At 28.8% G+C, this 7609-nt stretch overlaps 2 non-coding genes across 2 annotated transcripts; one reads left to right on the forward strand and one right to left on the reverse strand.

Moving 5' to 3' along the window:
- Nucleotides 1-1481: 1481 nt before the first annotated feature.
- TRNAD-GUC (transfer RNA aspartic acid (anticodon GUC)) lies at nucleotides 1482-1553 on the reverse strand. The gene has a single exon. It is a non-coding gene; the product is annotated as a tRNA-Asp (tRNA).
- A 239-nt stretch (nucleotides 1554-1792) lies between these two features.
- On the forward strand, nucleotides 1793-1864 carry TRNAD-GUC (transfer RNA aspartic acid (anticodon GUC)). The gene has a single exon. It is a non-coding gene; the product is annotated as a tRNA-Asp (tRNA).
- The last annotated feature ends 5745 nt before the right edge of the window (nucleotides 1865-7609 follow it).

Raw genomic sequence — 7609 nt, forward strand, 5'->3', positions numbered from 1 at the left:
ACTGAAATGTGCCTTGAGGAAAGTAAGGGAGCCATAGATGTTGTCACTGCTAAGTACTGATTTTGCCTTACGGATTAACCCAGATAAGCCCAAAAATTTTTTTGTGATAAAAATACAGTAGCACATTAGTTACTCTCAAAAATCGGTTAAATGATGTTGAAATAAACTGAAACAAGGAACTATGTTTTCTAAAGCTAACAGATACTACCAACATTATCGCACAACTTATAAAATGTCCCTAACACCAACAATGACATAATATCCGAAGGCACTGCAACTGTCCTTAAAAAAGGACGGTGGGAAAATCTGGGGTAAGGCAGCCTCCTCCACGTCGAGGGTATTCTCTCTCTCACTCACTCTCTCTCTGTCTGTATCTCTGTCTGTCTCTGTGTGTGTCTCTCTCTCTGTCTCAATGTATTGATATTTCTCTCAGAATAAAAAATCAATATATAACGCAGGAAATTCAAGATAATGCTTACCAACGATGATTTAGGGTTTTTTAGGTTCTAAGATCCGATGGTTTTTTTTTTTCAAAAGAATTAACATATACGACTCCTACTATCGGGATTCAGTAAAGTATTGGACAAATTAGGAATTCAGAAGCAATAAAAAAAGGTGATATCCTACAATTCCGTTCCTTATAATGTGCTCAATAGTCCATTTTGCAGTTGGATGTTGATTTATTTTTTTAAATTATGTTTTTGAATGAGTTCCTACGTTTCATTGTCGTGTATGCGGTATTATCATTGAACGAACGTATAGGGTTAAACGACAGCAAAAATAAGTGTAACTGTGTTTCAAGGCTACAGGCATAATAGGCATTCATATTTCTGTCCTGACTGCCTGGACACTTGGATAGGAAAAGTAATCATAAATATCACTCGTTTTGAGTTGTGTTTTGTCGTTTATTTTAGCATTATATTTACTACATTAAAAGCTAGAGAATTGCGTGTTAAATTAATGCTCTTCTTTTCTGTAAAGAACTCAATTCAAATATTTAACAGCAAAGTTTTAGGAACAGCGGCAAATTTAACATGCGGTTTGGGCCAATGGCTGAATGACACTACTCGATAAATCTGCTCTTCGCTACCAGCAATCGAACTTGTACGTACCTGAAAGCGCCACCAATTCAGGATGTAAACAAAATTACTGTACCCTACCTTCTTCACTGCTTGAAGTCATCGTGCTTGCTTTTCTGTCCAGATATTGACCGCTCGACGTCGCGTTGACTTCATACATAAGCTCCTTGTGTATCTGTTTGGACTCATCTAAAATGGAACATAATTCTGATTTTAAATCGTCGTAATAAACTGTCTCTTAACTAATTTAATGAACAGAATAAATAGGTAGCATATTAAGTAGCACAATATATATGTCATCTAACTATTAACAATAAATAAATTATAAAAGTGAATGCAAATCAAGATTTTCAGGTATAACTCCCTGTAAAGTTGATTTGAATAATTTCGAGGGAAAAATTGTTCCGGAGCCGGGTATCGAACCCGGGATCTTTGGTTTGACGTACCAACGCTCTACCACTGAGCTACTCGGGAACTCTAACCGACACCGATCCAATTTTTCCCTCTATATCCACAGACCTCAAAGTGGGCTGACAACCGTCAAGCAACCAACTTCGAGTGCACACTAATACACGTCACTGTTCGTTAACAGAAAACCACAATTTAAGTCACACGGAGTTAGTGTGCACTCGAAGTTGGTTGCTTGACGGTTGTCAGCCCACTTTGAGGTCTGTGGATATAGAGGGAAAAATTGGATCGGTGTCGGTTAGAGTTCCCGAGTAGCTCAGTGGTAGAGCGTTGGTACGTCAAACCAAAGATCCCGGGTTCGATACCCGGCTCCGGAACAATTTTTCCCTCGAAATTATTCAATATATAAAAGTGAAGTTTGAAAATGAATCAAAAGTTACGCGCGTACTAAAGTTACTTCTAACGCACATCTAGCCTTGAACACAGTACAATATAAAATAATATTATTCCGAACATTTTAGGTTTCGAAATAATAAACTAGTCATTACGAAGTTAACAGACCAGAGCGATGATTAGAAATGTTGTTGATTTCTAGTGCCTTGCATTTGTCAATGAAACTATTAACAGTGATTAGAAATGTTTTCCATTTTTATTTTACTTCTAAACAAGCTTTAAAAATTCTCTCCGGTAAAATTTACAAAACAGTAGATAGAACCTTGTTAGTCTGAGCACTCGATTATTCGGCTTGGTTAAGTGGTAATGATTTTACCGCCAAATATAGAGTTTAGAAAAAAATATTTCTAATTTTTTATCATATTTCCTTATTAAACGGCGAGATAGGACGGAGTTGTTAATCTAGTTTCAGACAAAGTACCACATAATCTTTAAAAATTCTTGAACATTCGTAATTACTAACTACATTTAAAAAAACAAAGAAAATGCATGAGCTTAGCTAGCAGTAAGTCTGTTGCCCTTCACACATTAATTTCAGTGCACTCTATTGCCAGCTAGAGGGAAAGAAATTTCTCGGGGCGGAAGTGTGAAAAAAATACGCACCAAGAAAAAAAGTACATTCCTTCACAGTTGCATGACCATAAAAACGATTAATTCATAATATTACATACCAAACATTTCTAAGCGTGATGTGCCTATCGGGATACAAAAGAATTAAATGGAAGATGCTACCACACGAGCTTAATTATCGCCATATTGAGTGGAGCCAAGGAAAGGAGCGTGAGATTCAGAATGCACATAAAGAAAAAGGCCGCCAAACAAAACGAAAGTTTTAATGGTTGGTGACATTAAGGACTGCACATAATGTACACTCTTAGACAAAAAAAAAAAAATAGCCGGACTCTTGAAGTGTAAATTTGCCTAAGTTCCGTTCGCCTGTTCGCCTGGTACACAAGACTAAAATCAAAGTAGTAAGGTCGAAACCAGCGAGATCCAAGAACATACTCTTATATCGGCAAACAACGGTGAACTCTGTGAGTGTATGTGCGTGCGTGCGTGCGTGTGTGTGTCATAGCTCCGTGGTAATACTCTAGCTTCACACGCAGAAAACCCAGATTCGTATCCGTCTTCGTATAAGTGTATATATATATATATATATATATATATATATATATATATATATATATATATATATATTTGTTTCGTTTTATTTTTTCTCTAGCTAGAAACAAATTATACATTTATTAACGTGCACAGGAGTTTGGATTAGTTGAAAATTAAACAAAAACATTCAGTAATATCGGTGACTTCTTCCTAATTACCCTTGAATTCAAATAGATGCTCAATTCTTGGATCTTCTCCCTTCTTCATAAGGAGTATTGATCAGTTACTATAATTTCTATCAGCAGTAATAATAATAATAATAATAATAATAATAATGCAACAACCAGAATAATAATAATAATAATAATAATAATAATAATAATAATAATAATAATAATGATTATAATAATAATAACAATAATATTAATAATCACCATCATCATCATAATGTGTTTTTTATTGCAAAAACGAGATGAATAATGTTAAAGACAAAACCAATGTGTTCCAGGTATAGGCTACACCCCTAAATAGTGACGATATATATATCTGCTTTGTAATAGCTCCGTGGTAACAGCCTTGCTTCTTGTGTAGGCGATTCTAGGTTGTGTACCCCGTAAGGACGTCAGATGTTTATTTCTATATTGATGTGTAATTTAATCAGAGACATCTGGAACTTCTGAAAACATAAGTAGTTTAATACCAAAGACGGATATCTGTTGTCTCCATAGTTTTGATCTAGAGTCACATTTTGTTTCTCTTTGTAATATTTTAACACAATTTGTTTTTATAGATGTAGTGTTAGAGTTTGCATATAGTTCACCATTACTGAAAAGATCGTGAAAAAATGTATAAGAATCCACATTATCTAAATTTCAATGTGAGGTCAGATGTCCGTCTTTGATATTAAACTACTCACATAGTTCTGTTGCACATGTAACTGCGCATATTAAACGTGAAACAACCATTCTCTCTTGTCATTATCAAGGATAACATGGCTGACAGAAGACATAGGCCAGATACGTGTAGGCAAGCTCTTCTTATGATACAGTAGTGGCAGTGGAGTGTTGGAAACATTTACGACAGAAGAAATTCGTGCGCGTGTGTATCATGCTCTGACGAATGCACCCGAAGTCTTCCGAATCGGACATAGAATGTGGAGCCAGGTAATTTTTTTTTTTTTTTTTTTTTTGTCTAATAGCGTACATCTTGAACTTGATTTTTTATTTTCTCGTTTGCTATAATGTAGTCTATGAGTGATTTATTTCCCCTTTCGCAACGTGTATATTTATGTATTTCTTTTTTCTTGAAGAATGTATTCATTATTTTCAACTTATTATATGTTGTAAACTGCCTCAATTCTTCACCATTGTAATTTATGTGTAGCTCTCCATATGTTCCAACTACTCCTGGTATTGGTAAATTACCAACTCTTGCATTTATATCGCCACATATTATAATATTATCTGATTTATTGATTTTGTTGAGCACCTCTTACAGTTCGTCATAAATAACTTTTTATCACCCTTTCTTCCCTCTTGGGGGGCGTAAACCCCGACAATTTTTTAATACCCTCTATCAATTTGAAATTTGCATGTTATTATTCTCTCATTTATAAAACAGTAACTTATAATGTTATTTTTCCATTTGTTATTCACTAAGATAGCTACGTCACATTGGGCATGTACGCTCTGAGGAACACCACTGTAAGTCATCGTATAGTCTTCTAATTCTTTAGTGCCTTTTAATTTCATTTTAGTTTCTGTAATTATTGCTGTTTCTATATGTTTTCTTTTCAATTCATTATTAAGTTCTTCTTTCTTATTACTGAGGCCTCTGACATTCCAGGTACCAATTTTAAAACTATCCTTTATCCCAAATCGTTTATCCTTAACATACCTTTGTCGTTGTCCAGTATATCCATCCGGCTGATTAATGTGAAGATCACGAGTAATTTGAATTCCCCAAGTAGAGCTACCAACACTACCTTGAGTATTCTGGTGGAAGGGCTGTCTCCTTAGAACCTCCAGAAATGTTCGCATGTGTTTTAACCCCACATGCAGGGCTGCCTCTTTTATCGAGGTCTTTCTCCACGTTACCCCGGAGAGGGCCTCCACATTTGCCCCCTGGAGGATGGTGCTCCGTCCGCTCCCCAGACCAAGTTGGTCGCCGATGTCTCCCACGCCGCTCTGGAGACCATTGAAGACTTCGCACGTATCCCTGTGCAGGGGGACTCAATATACCCTGAGACACTGGGTCCTCGACAGAACTTAGCCACCAAAAGGTGCCCACCCCCGCGCCGTGGACGCGTCTGTCGAGAATTATCCAAGTATGTACAGTTATGACAAAATGCCTGCCCTGTACATCATGGACCGGGTTAGTAGCCTTGTATGATACCAAGGCTAGAGGCAAAAAAATTAGAAAAAAAATTAAGTAAGTAGGTAAGTAATTAAGTAAATAAATAAATAAATAAGTGAATAAAAATTAATAAATATATATATATATATATAAATAAATAAGTAAAGGAATAAGTAAATAAAAATAAATAAATAAAAAATAAATAAATAAGAAAATAAAATTAAATAAAAATAAATATATAAATAAATAAATCAATAAATAAATAAATAAACAAATAAATAAATGAATAAGTAAGGAATAATTATAAAAATAAATATATACATATAAATATAGAAATAAATAAATAAGAAATAAATAAATAAGTAAATAAACAAATAAATAATAAACAAAAAATAAGTAAATAAGTAAGTAAATCAATAAGTAAGTAAATAAATAAATAAGTAAATAAACAATTAAATTAGAAAATAAATAAATAAATTAGTAAATAAATAAGTAATTAAATAAGTAAGTGAGTAAAAACGAAGTAAGTAAATAAGTAAGTACACAAAAAAGTTAGTAAATAAATACGTAATTAAATAAATATATAAGTAAATAAATATATAAGTAAATAAATAAATAAATAAATAAGTAAATAAATAAATGAATAAATAAAATATATTAAATAAAATAGACAAAAAAATAAATAAGTAAATAAATAAATAATTAAATAACTAAAATAAAATAAATAAGTAAATAAGTAAATAAATAAATATATAAATAAATAAGTAAATAAATAAATAAATAAATAACAATTAAATAAATAAATAAGTAACTAAATGAAAAAGAAAATAAATAAATAAATAAATAAATAATCGAATAAACAATAAATAAATAATATAAATAAAATAAAATAAATAAATTAATTAAATAAATAAAGAAATAAATAAGAACATAAATAATCAAATTAAATTAATTAATTTAAATAAATAAATGAATAAATATATAAGTAAGTAAATAAATAAATAAGTAAGTAAATTAGTAAATAAATAAACAAGTCAGTAAATAAATAAATAATTAAAAAAACAAATAAGTAAATAAAAAAAGAAATAACTACCTATATAAATAAATAAATAAATTGAATAAATTAAATTCAATAAATAAATTCAATAACTGATTTCAGTAAATAAATATATAAATAAATAAATAAAATAAATAAAATAAAATATATTAAATAAATATATATAAGTAAATAAATAAGTATATAAATAAATAAATTAGTAAATAGATAAATAAATATGTAAATAAATAAGAAAGCAAATAAATAAATAAGTAAGTAATCAAATAAATAAATAAATATATATATAAATAAATAAAGAAGTAAATCAAGAATTAAACGAATTAAATTAAATAAATAAATAGAATAAATAGACTAAATATGTAAATAAGTACATAATTGAATAAATAGATAAATTAAATAAATTAAATGAATAAAATAAAATAAATAAATAAATAAGTATATAAAAAAGTAAATATATAAAAAATAAATAAATAAGTAAATAAGTATATGAATAAGTAACTAACTAAATAAGTAAATAAGTAACGAAATAACTAAATACGTAAATAAATTAGTACGTAAATAAATAAATAAATAAATGAGTAAGTAAATAATTAACAAAATAAAGCAATACATAAATAAATAAGTAAGTAATTAATAAGTAAATAAATAAATAAATAAGTAAATAAATAAATAATTAAATAAACAATTAAATAAATAAAAAAGTAATTAAGTAAATAAATCAATAAGTAAATAATAAATAAATAAATAAATAAGGAAGTAACTGAATATGTAAGTAAGTAAATAAAAATAAATAAGTAGGAAAATAAATGAATAAGAACATAAATAAATAAATAAATAAATAACTAAATAAGTAAATAAATAAGTAAGTAAAACATAAGTAAGTAAACAAATAAATAAGTCAGTAAATACATAAATAATCAACATATAAATAAGTAAATAAATATGTAAATAAGTAAATAAGGAAATATGTAAGTAAATACATTAGTAAAAAGTTAATATATAAATATATAAATAAATAAATAATTAAATAAATATATATGTCAATAAATAAATAATAAAATAACTCAACAAATATTTAAATAAATAAGTAAATACATAAGTAAGTAAATAAGTAAATAAATAAATGAATAAATAAATAAATATATATATATAT

Source organism: Periplaneta americana, chromosome 15 (genome assembly GCF_040183065.1).
Source record: "Periplaneta americana isolate PAMFEO1 chromosome 15, P.americana_PAMFEO1_priV1, whole genome shotgun sequence".
NCBI lineage: Eukaryota > Metazoa > Arthropoda > Insecta > Blattodea > Blattidae > Periplaneta > Periplaneta americana.